Raw genomic sequence first — 12,077 nt, 5'->3', positions numbered from 1 at the left:
CTCACTGTGGTTTTGATTTGCATTTCCCTGATGATTAGAGATGTTGAGCATTTTTTCATGTTTCTTGGCCATTAGTCTGTCTTCTTTTGAAGAGTTTCTGTTTGTGTCCTTCACCTACTTTTTAATGGGGTTGTTTGATTTTTTCTTGCTGATTTTCTTGAGTTCTGTATTGATTTTAGTTAGCAGACCTTTGTCAGATGTGTAGCTTGCGAATATTTTCTCCCATTGTATGGATTGTCTCTTTGCTCTTGTGATAGTTTCCTTGGCTGTGCAGAGATTTTTAATTTGATCAGGTCCCATTTATTTATTTTTGTTGTTGCTGTGATTGTCTTTAGGGGTCTTCTTCATAAATTCTTTCCCTAGGCCAATGTCTATAAGAGTTTTTCCCACATTTTCTTCTAGAATTCTTATAGTTTCGTGCCTTAGGTTTAAGTCTGTTATCCACCGTGATTTGATTTTTGTGAGAGGTGAAAGATGTGAGTCGTGTTTTACTTATACATGTGGCTATCCAGTTTTCCCAATACCGTTTATTGATTAAGGATTCTTCTATTCAATGTATGTTTTTGTCTGCTTTGTCAAAGATCAGATGGCTATATGAGGATGGTTTTATATCTGGGTTCTCAGTTCTGTTCCACTGGTCTATGTCTCTGTTCTTGGGCCAGTACCATGCTATTTTAGTTACTATAGCCTTGTAGTATAACTTGAAGTCTGATAAATTGATACTTCCCAATTTGTTCTTTTTGCTTAAGATTGCTTTTGCTATACGGGGTCTTCTCTGGGTTCCACACAAAGCATAGAATTATTTTTTCTAGATCTGTGAAAAATGATGTTGGTATTTTAATAGGGATTGCATTGAATCTGTAGATTACTCCATTCCCCCCTCCCTTATTTCGTGGTCTTTCCTGGGCCTCTCCTAGCAGGCAGGACCTCTAGCCAGTGGAGCACCCTCTCAACTGTGATGCAGGGTGGGAGGTTCCCTGTCCAAGATCATGTCCTAAGTTGGGAGCTCAACCCTCTTATGGGAGGAGGGTTGCCCCTCGAGCATGCCGCAGCTAGGACCCCACTCTGATCTGGCCCTGAAGGCACACACACCTCAGTCGTCTAATTCACAAATATCCCTTCTGTGTCCCTGGGCAGTGTGTTGGAGACCTGGCTGTATGGCATGTGGCCTGCAGGCCTTTCCCTTGGGCCCTGGAGATCAATCCCTGACCATGCAGGGAGAAGAATGCTGGCCCCAAGTCACCCACAGGGTGCCCAAGCTGGATCAATGTCTCTCTGCCATGGGGTTTTCCCCACTCTGCTGGAGTCACTGGGGGAGCTGTACCAGGAACTGCTGGTGGGTAGGGAGCTCACGGTCTGAGCACCCCTTAGTTCCCTGCAGGGCCCCAAAAGGAAAGGTCTTGTGCCCTATGGGTGCCTCCGGGTGGTGGATAAATTGTCTCTCTTGGCAGCCTCAGGGAAGGGAAGGGAAGGGGAGAATGAAGCAATATGGTGCCTGCCAATGGGCTGGGGTCTGTGGGGTGGGAGGTGCCCTGAGTGAGCTGGGAACCCAATGCCCTGTCTAGACGCAAGAGGCTCTCCTCTCAGTGGCAGCAGCTGTCTCTGTGCTGGTGTCAGCAGGTCTCTCCAGCAGCTTGGGAGCCCACCAGCAGTCCAAGATGCAAAGGAGAGGAAATTTAACTGCTCCACCTACCCTCCTTGCTAGTGTCCAAGCCTCTGGGATCTTTATCCCTGCTGATTCCTTTCTCCTTCCAGTTCTGCTCCACAACCGGTTTCCATGGAGTCTCCTGTAGGCTCAGGCATCCTTCCTTCTTACCCTAATCCTATCTATATTTGTCTGTTTGTTTTTATCTCTTTCATCTGAAAATTTTCCCTCCTTGCAGAGACGCTCTGGCTGGAGGCATTTCTCGTCCATCATCTTCCCTGCCTCCCTGTAACTGAAATTTTGTACTTGTTGATTAGCAACTCCCCCTTTCCAACTTCCCCTGGCCCTTGGCAACCACCATTCTATGTATTCTTTGCTTCTCTGAGTTTGATTATATTTGTATATCTTTGGGGAAATGTGGATTCAAGCCCTTGGGCGATTTTTTAATCTGATTATTAGTATTTTTGCTATTGTGCTCTGGGAGTTCCTTATATATTTTGGAAGTTAATCCCTTGTCAGATTAAAGAATGCCTTATCAGGGAAAAGATTGCAGATCTTTCTCCCTTTCCATGGCTTGTGTGTTACTCTATTGATTCTTTCCTTTGCAATGCAGAAGCTTTTTACTTTGATGCAGTCCCTCTTGTCTATTTTTTGTCTGTGTCTATTGTTGTCTGTGTTTTTGGTGTTCAATCCAGAAATCATTGCCAACACCAACGTCTATTCTAAAACTTTTTCATTTAGAAAATGAAGCTTTACCCCTGTGATTTCTTCTCAGAGTTTTACAGTTTCAGGTCTTACATTTAAGTCCTTACTTCATTTTGAGTTGATTTTTTAGGTATGGTATAAGGGTCCAATTTCATTATTATGAATGTGGATATCCTGTTTTCCAACACGATTTATTGAGTATACTGTGCTTTCCCCATTGTGTTTTCATTGCACCCTTGTTGAAGATTATTTGAGTGTATATATGTGGATTTATTTCTGGACTCTATATTGTGTTCCATCTCTCTATATATCTGTCTTTATGCTAAGACCATACAGTTTTAATTACTGTAGCTTTGAAATATATTTTGAAATTAGAAAGTGTAATGCCTCCAACTTTGTTGTAATTTTTCGAGGTTGTTTTGGCTATTTGGAATCTTTTGTAGTTTCATGTGAATTTTAGAATTGCTTTTTCTACTTCTGTTAAAAATACCATTTAGATTTTCATAGGGATTGCACTGAATCTGTAGATTGTTTTGGGTAGTATAAGCATTTAACAATATTAAATCTTCCAATCTGTGAATATGGGATGTATTTCCATGTATTTGTGGTTTTTTTAAATTTCTTTTATCAATGTTTTATACTTTTCAGTGTACAAGTCTTTCACTTCCATAGTTTATTCTTAAATATTTTATTCTTTTTGATGCTATTGTAATTGGGATTGTTGTTCTTATTTCTTTTCAAATGGTTTGTTACCAGTGTATAGAAGTGCAGCCAATCATTCCATGTTGATTTTATATCCTGAAGCTTTACTAGATTTATTTACTAGTTCTAGGATATTCTTTGTGGAGTTCTTAGCATTTTCCACATATAAGATCATGGCATCTGCCAACATTTACAATTTTACTTCTTCTTTTCCAATGTGAATGTCTTTTATTTCTCTTTATTGCTTAATTTCTCAGACTAGGACTTTCAGTACTATATTGAATGGAAGTGCTGAGAGTGGGCATCTTTCTCTTGTTTCTGGTCTTAGTGGAAAATCCTTCAGTTTTCTACCATTGAATACAATGTTACCTATGATATGGCCTTTGTTCTGTGGAGGTAAGTTTCCTCTCTTCCTAGTCTGTTGAGCACTTTTTTCATGAAAGGATAATGAATTTTATCAAACACTTTTTATACATTTATTGAAATGATTGTGTGATTCTTGCCTCTCGTTCTGTTAATGTGGTATAATACATTTTCATATGTTGAACTGTCCTTGCATCCCAGGGATGGAGCCTACTCAGTTTGCTAGTATTTTGTTGGGGTTCTTTACATCTAAATTCATCAGGATAGTATTCTTGTGGTGCCTTTGTCTGGCTTTGGTATCAGGACCTTAGAAAATGAATTTAGAAAAGTATGCTATCCTCTGCAATATTTTGGAAGAGTTTGAGAAAGAATGGCATTAATTTTTCTTTAAATGTTTGTTAGAGTTTGCCAATGAAGCCATCTGGTCCTGGGCTGCTTTGTGAGAGTGGGAAGGAGGTTTTTGATTGCCTATTCAAACTTCTTACTAGTTACAGGAGTGTTTTGACTTTCTATTTCTTCATTATTTAATCTTGAATGGTTGTGCGTTTTTGGTAATTTATCTGTTTCTTCTATATTATGCATTTTGCTGGCATATAACTGTTCATATTAGTCTGTTGTGACCCTTTTTATTTTTGTGGCATCAGTTGTAATGTCTCCTCTTTCATTTCTGATTTTATTTATTTGAGTCTTTTTTCCCTATTTGGTTTAGCTAAAAGTTTGTTAATTTTGTTTATCTGCTCAGAAAACCAACTCATGGTTTCACTGATTTTTTTTCTACTGTTTTCCTTCCTCTATTTCACTGATTTCTGTTCTAATTATCATTCTCTTCCCTCTGACCGTTTTGGATTTAATCTGTTTTTCTTTTTCTCATTCCTTGAAATGTAATGTTAGTTTGTTTATTTGAGATTTTTCTTTTTAATGTAGGCTTTTCTCACTATAATTCCCCTTATTAGTACTGCTTTTGCTGCATCCCATAAGTTGTGGCATGTTTTTCTTAATTTGCATTAAGACACTTTTTAATTTACCTTTCTATATCTTCTTTGATCCATTGTTCTTCAGAGTGTGTTGTTTAATATCCACATATTTGTGAATTTTCCAGTTTTCCTTCTGCTATTGATTTTTAGTTTCTTTCTATTGTGATTAGAAAAGATACTTGGTATGATTTCATTCTTCTTTTGTTAAGTTTTGTTGTTTGACCCAACATGTGATCTATCCTGAAGAATGTTGTGTGTGTACTTGAGAAGTATGTACATTCTGCTGCTGCTGGGTTGAATGCTCTGTATATATCTGCTGGGACCATTTGTTCTGTAGCAGCAGTGCCCAAACTTTTTGACATCAGACACTGGTTTCATGGAAGACAATTTTTCCACAGCCATGGGGAGGGGAGGAAGCCGAGCTCAGGCAATGATGCAAGCTGCACGGCAGGAGGTGAGGGGACAGCCAGCAAGCAAAGCTTCATTTTTTTCCACTAGCTTCCTGTTATGCAACCCAGTTCCTAAGTTTTTCCCAGGGAGGGGAGGGGCAGCTCTGGCAGTGATGTCAGTGATGGGGGGTGGCTGAGGCACGGTTCCTAACAGGGCATGGATGGTACTGGTCTGCAGCTGAGGGGCTGAGGACTGTAGGTCTATAGTGCTGTTCAGGTCTATTGTTTCTTTGTTGATTTTCTGTCTGGTTGTTCCACCCATTATTGAAAGTGAGTTATTAAAGTTTTGTGCTATTATTATATGTACTGCCATCCATTTCTTCCTTTGTTAATGTTTGCTTTACATAGATAGATGCTCTTATGTTAGGTGCAGATATATGTATATTTGCTATATCTTCCTCATAGATTGAACCTTTTATTATTACATGTTCTTATTTTTCTCTTGTGACAGATTTTGACTTAAAGTCTATTTTGTCTGATAAGGATAGCTACCCTTTTTCTCTTCTGGTTACCATTTGCATAGCATATCATTTTCCATCTCTTTACTTTTACCCTAAGTGTGTCCTGTAATTAAAAGTGTGTCTATTGTACACAACATAGTTGGCTCTTTTTGTTTTTTTTTAAATCCATTCAGCCACTCTGTCATCTGTCTTTTGATTGAGAGTTTAACCCATTCACATTTAAAGTCGTTATTTATAGGGAAGGATTTACTATTGCCATTGTGTTAATTGTTTTTTTTTTTTTTTTTGGAGTTTGTTCCTCTTTCTTGTTAACTTTTTGTGCTTTATTGTTTCTTTATATTAATGTGCTTTTATTCCTCTCTATCTTTTGTGTAACTTCTATAAGTATTTTTTTGTGGTTATGATGGGGCTTACATAAAATATTTTATAATTAAACAGTCTGTTTTAGGCTGATAAGAAGAGCTTAATTAACTTCAATCAAATACAAAAACCCTACAGTTTATTTTTTCCTTCACACATACTTAATATCATTGATGTCAAAATTTACATCTATTTATATTGTGGCTCCATAAGCCTATTTTTAGCTATAGTTATGTTTAGTAGTTTTTTATTTTATATTGGAATTAAAAGTGATGTATCCACTACTGTTTCAGTAATACAATATTCTATATTTGTCTATATATTTACCTTTATGAACAATTTTTATACTTTATTATGCTATTATTTACTATTTAGTGCCTTTTTGTTTCATATTAAAGAACTCTGTTTAGCATTTTTTGTAAGGTAGGTCTAGTGGTGATGAACCCCTTCAGTTTTGGTTTACCTGCGAAAACTTTTATCTCTTTTTCGGTTTTTTTTGAAGAACTGTTTTGCTGGGTATAGTATTCGTGGTTGGCATGGTTTTTATTTTCTTTTAGCACTTTATGTATATCCTTCCACTTCCTTGTTGCCTGCTTCTGCTAAAAATTTCACTGATAGTATTATGGAAGTTCCCTTATATGCAGCAAGTCACTTTTCTCTTGCTGCTTTCAAATTGTGTCTTTGTCTTTGATGTTGACAATTTGATTATGATGTAGATGTCAGTGTAGATCTTCGGGAGTTCATTTTATTTGGCATTTTGTGGGCTTCCTGGGTCTAGGTATTCACTTTCTTCCCAGGGTATGGGAAGCTTTCAGCTATTATTTCTTTGCATATGCTCTGTGGTTCTTTCTGTCTTCTTCTGGGACTCTCATTTTGGTCCACTTGATGTATCCCATAAGCCCTTTAAGCTTTCTTTACTCTTTTCATTTGTTTTTCTTTTTCATCCTCTGATCAAATAATTTTCCATGACCTATATTTTAGTTTACTAATCCATTTTTCTACTTGATCTAATCTGATTTTCAACCCCTCTAGTGAATTTTTCAGTTCAGTTATTGTATATTTTAGGTCCATGATTTCTATTTGTTATTTCATTTTAATATTTTGATCTCTTTGTTGAAATTTTCACTTTGTTTATATATTCTTCTCTTGATATCAGTGATAGTTTGAATTCTCTGTTAGGTAAATCATACATCTTTATTTCATTAGAATCTGTTTCTGGAGATTTATCTTATTTCTTCATTTAAAATGTATTTTCCTATTTCTTCATTTCAACACTTTGACTCTCTCTGTTGGGGTCTGTGCATTAGAAAAATTAGCCACTTCTCTCAGTCTTCACAGACCGGCTCCATACAGGAGAAGACCATCACCAGTCATGTCATGTATAGATTATGAAAGTCTCTAAAAATTTTGTGCTATTCCAACTGCTTTTTTCATTCTTAGCAATCTCCAGGCATCTAGAGAATGCTGGGTGTCAATGCTCTGAGACAAGCATGACTGAAGCCATTTTCTTGGGTAACCCCCAAAATGTTGGACTGTTGGATGCTTTTCCAACTCCTTCCCTCACTCAGCAGAAGGTGGGATCTCAGGTTTGTTTCCTATTTGCTTTGACTTCAGAGGAGGGGCTATGCCAACTAGTTGTATGGTAAATGGTACTCCCTAGGGCGTGTTTTTGATTATTTGTTTCTGCTTGAGTGCTCTGCACTGAGCCACGGTTGGGGGGGTGTGGGAAGTGACACTATGGCAAATGCCTTCATGCATGTTCAAAATACTGTTTGTTTTCTGTAGATCCCAGGGGACTACTTTATGCTGGGTCTGTCAGTTCTCTGAGGCAGGCAAGAAAGAAGATACTACTTTGGGTAGGAGCCATAAAAGGTGGGATGCCAGACGTGCAGTTCGACTCCTTCACTTTTCAGTGAGGAGCTGGGAGGTTGGAGTTCCTTCCCTATTGTGTGGCACTGAGCTGGGAGCAGAGGATATGGTGAGAAGGGATCTCCCCTTTTCCAGCTGGTTTCAATGTAGTTGGCTTTGCACTTGCCTAAGGTTCAGGGACTCTTCAACAAGTTTCTGGGTTTCTCACAAAAGAAATTGATCTATGTGTTGATGTTAAATCTTTGTGTCACTTGTGGTAAGGAGAGTCCATGGCTTCTTATTCCTCCATCTTGTTGACATCACCTCTGTTGCATGGTAATTTAATCTCTTGGAAAAGCAATACTTAATAAATCAGAAGAGGATAAGGGAAAACTATGTCCTTTTATCTGAAAATTCCAAAGCACTTTGCAACTTGTCCACATTGTTCATGTGATATATATTCATAGTATGACTTAGCTAAGCAAATGAAGGATGTATGTGATTGACTAGAGAAGCAGACATTTGAATGTTGAATTTCAGGGACAAAAATTTAGTATCATTTTCAAAATGTAAAGATCCTAGGTATTATTATAATGCCCAGAGATAATTATTTAAAAATTGGCCATACTCTCTAGGAACCTATAATTTCAGAAGATGCACACACGCTCAGACACATACACACACACACACACACACACACACACAAGTACCTGTGTTGAAACACAGAGATTAAAATAAAATCATGACATATTATATTGGCTAGTCTTTTCAGTTTATTTCATGTCAGAAATATAAAGAACTCAGTAGGACACGTACTTATGTACTTCTTTTTTTTGGATCCATGGTTTAGGTCACAGACAAAGATTATCCTCTAGTTACTGAACCATTTGGAGATTTGAGAGTAATATTTTCTTGGTCTTCTGCTGGATACCCTGAAGAGAAATGAAATATATGTCAGGATTTTATGTGTATCATGGAAAGAGACTGAAATAATCTTTCTCTCTCTCTCTCTTCCTCTCAATACACATTTAGAAAATTGGAGCACACACAGAGGCTATCAACCAAGATAGAGAATTGTTGAAACCATATAACATGACAAACATTTGAGGAAATGGCAATGTTTAACTTGGAAAGGAGACAATTTGGAATTGGAGAGTGGGCAGAGAGCTGTATTTAATATTTGGAAAAATTTCTTCTGTGAAAATGGACTTATGTTATTCTGTGTACCTTTACTCAGTAAATGGAAGTTAGAAGTAGGTATAGACACTGTCACTCTATAAAGTCAGTTCTGAGTAATTATGTAATGTTGTTGATAGAAATGAGGATTATAATTAAAAATACTGAGTGGAGAATTTTCAAAGCATGGAGCACAATTTACTTCCTTGATTCCCATTAAAATCAACAGGCCATGTGCAATTAAAACCTCAGGCAAATTCCCAAATATTTACTGCAGCCCATCAGTGAGGGCTGTGAAGTCCCATTCATGTTGCCCTTTCCAGCTGTGATTGGCAGGGCACCGTGTGTTGCAGTTCCTGTTATGCAGCGTTGACATCTAAAATCAATGTTATAATAAGAGCCTGCTTGTCACCAACCCAGGCTGGCTCACAGCTGTGAGCAGTTATTGTAAAATGTACTTTAGATTATATCTTGGCAGCCATTCATGAGCAACTAAGCATATATTTACTGCAATGTCCTAAAATGAATTCCAAATTGGGGTTATTGTTGAATTTTTAAAAAAATGTATAATAAATTATTTTTTAACTGTAGAAGTTCAGTGCACAGTGAAAATCTCAAGAAAATTTTTATTTCTTTTTTTAAGAAATGTTAATTAAATTTACAATTTATTTAATTAAATATACTATTGGATGTTTAAATAAGAATTATTTCATTTTCTGTTAAAAAGCTAGTGTGTGTTAAATTTACACTTACTTAGGACATTTGAGGTTTTTTCCCCCAAGTTTTCAAAATATCAGAAATGTAAAGAAATAAGATAGATTTGTTTTTCCAACACAAAAATGTATGCATCCACGTGAGTGGTGTTCTTCATATAGTCACTTCTGTCATGGTAAGCTGTGTGTTCTGTGATTGACTTGTTGGTTACACAAGGAAATGAGTCACACTGTTTACTTCACTTCTTGTTTTTGAACAAAATTAACATTTCCCAGTGCACTCTTCTACCTTATTCCTAGACATAAATTACTTGGATCTGTACTTGAATTTTGGCTTTTTTCAAAAATCAAATTCATCTTCAAAGAATCAAAATTTGCTACTTTGAAGATATTATAGGGGTATCCAGGCCAGAAAGAAGAGCTTCATAAGAATTTGCATACAATTATACAGGCAATTGCTTCAAAGGACAGGGCCCACTTTAAGGTAACAGTTAGATGTTTGGTAAAAATAATGATAATGAGCTTTGTCACCTTATAGGCACATAGTATTCACCATGCCTTATTGAAGGACTTCATTCCACCCTGCTTGGGCTAACTCATTGCATATCTTTAAGTGACTGTGGGTGTGTCACCATGCCTGCAACACTCATGCTTCAGGTTGCTGTGAGGATCCGTTGGATGTGACTAGGCTTTGTAAGCCATAAACATTTATATTATTATTGTGTTTTTTCCTTCTCCCTACCATTAAAAAAATTAGTAGTTTTTAAAGCATCTCCTCCTGCAGTAGCTCTCATTATTAGACTAGCTAGATAGACATAACTGGACTACTAGGGAGATTCTTTTTTAAGTGCAGATGTCTAATCCTTGCCCCAGACTAATTAAATCAGAATTTCTTAGTTTGGGGTGCAGGAATCAGTATAGTTTGTAGCATTTTCTTATTAGTTATACTACCTTATTTCACTTTTTTTTTTAGTGTTTGCCCTACAATTTATAATACACATCTTTAACTTACATATTTAACTTCAAATAATTTATGCCACTTCATTTAAGAACCTTAAAACAGTGCACTTTCAGTTAGTTCTCCTTCCTTTCCTTTGTAGTAGTATTATGATACATTTGGCCTTTCCTATGTTATAAATCCCAGAATACATTGTTGCTGTTTTTTGCCCTGAATAACCAGTTACCTTTTCAGGCAATTGAAAGTAAGGAAACAAAATCTTATATATTTACTTTAATTTTTATAATTTCGGGTACTCATTTCTCTGTGTAGCTCCACTTGGTATTAAAATTCTTATGCTGGCAATGAATTCCCTCAGCTTTTGTTTGTCTGAAATAAACCTTTTATTTCACCTTCACTCTTGGAAGATATTTTCACTAAGTATAGAATTCTGAGTTCATAGATTTCTATTAATGTTTATTTTTCAGTACTTTAAAGATATCATTCTAATGTGCTCTGGCTTGCATAGTTTCTGAAGGTTAGCCTGCTGTGGTTCTTTCCTTTTTACTTTATTTTTTTCTTTATTCATGACTTTAAGTCATTTGACTATGATGTATCTAGATGTGTATTGTTTGTTATTTTTCCTTTTGGGGATTCTCCAAGTTTCTTGGATCTGTACTTTGATGTCTTCATTATTTTGTAAAATTCTCAGTCATTATCTCTTCAAATATTTCTCATAACTCTCCCTTTCATCTCTTTTTGAGACTTCAATTACATTATGTTAGACCATTTGATATTGTGTTATAGGTCTTTTATGCTCAGTTCTCTGTGGATTTTTTCCAGCTTTTTTCTCTTTGTGTTGTAATGGGAATGATTTACTTTGACTAATCTTCAAGTGCACTGCTTATTTCCTCAGCTTTTGGGGTTTACTGATTGGCCCATTGACAAATTCTTCCCCTTTGAAATAATTTTTTAAATTTGCAGTATTTCTATTTGACTACTAAAGTTTCCATATCTCTGCTGAAATTTACTGTCGGTTTATACATACTGTCGACTTCTTCAAACTTGAGACTTTAACATATCAGTCATAGTTATTTTTAAATTCTTGTTTGTTACTTCCAACATCTGGGTCATATCTGAGTCTGGGTCTGTTGATTGTTTTATCTTTTCTTATGGCTCATTTTTCTTTTGTTTTTGTGTATTTGCTGGTTTTTGAATGAAAATGCCAAATATCATATGTAGGATAGTGAAGAGTGAAGTAATAGTTATGCCTGGAAATTGACATGCCTTTACCTCTGGCCATTAGTGTGGGAGTTGGAGACAATCTAGTCAGGACCTGAGCTGGATTTGGGTTTTTTTGTTGCTATTCTATTGTTACTTTCAAGGCACTACAGCTTTCAAATTCCCTAATAATTTGGCTGCTAATACTTTGTATTTATATTCTAAGATCTGTAATATTATCAGACTCCTGGGTTTGAGTCTGGGTTTAGCTTCTTTGGCCAAAATATGGTGGGCCCTTGGGTACCAGAGGGTTTTTCTCAGTGTTCCTGCTCCCATTAGATTTTACTTGTCCTCATGTGCCCATGTTGCAGAGGGAGTGTCTCTCCATGCTCTGCCATTGCTCCAGTGATAGGTAGCTATTGCATGTTTTTTAGTATTAGTCTTGCAGTGGAGTCAGAGCTGTTTTCTTTTATCCTTTCTTGGCCTTGTCTTAGGCAAAATCAGCCTCATGTGTGTGGCTGGT

The 12,077-nt window shown here is 36.6% G+C and overlaps 1 protein-coding gene across 2 annotated transcripts in view; it reads left to right on the top strand.

The window, feature by feature from the left end:
- Positions 1-12,077, top strand: part of AMPH (amphiphysin) — a 222,960-nt gene that overhangs the window by 137,382 nt on the left and 73,501 nt on the right. The window lies entirely within an intron of this gene.

The sequence above is a fragment of the Lemur catta genome, chromosome 11 (genome assembly GCF_020740605.2).
Source record: "Lemur catta isolate mLemCat1 chromosome 11, mLemCat1.pri, whole genome shotgun sequence".
Lineage (NCBI taxonomy): Eukaryota > Metazoa > Chordata > Mammalia > Primates > Lemuridae > Lemur > Lemur catta.
The sequence above is the reverse complement of the archived record's forward strand: the minus strand, read 5'-3'. Positions and strand labels throughout refer to the sequence as shown.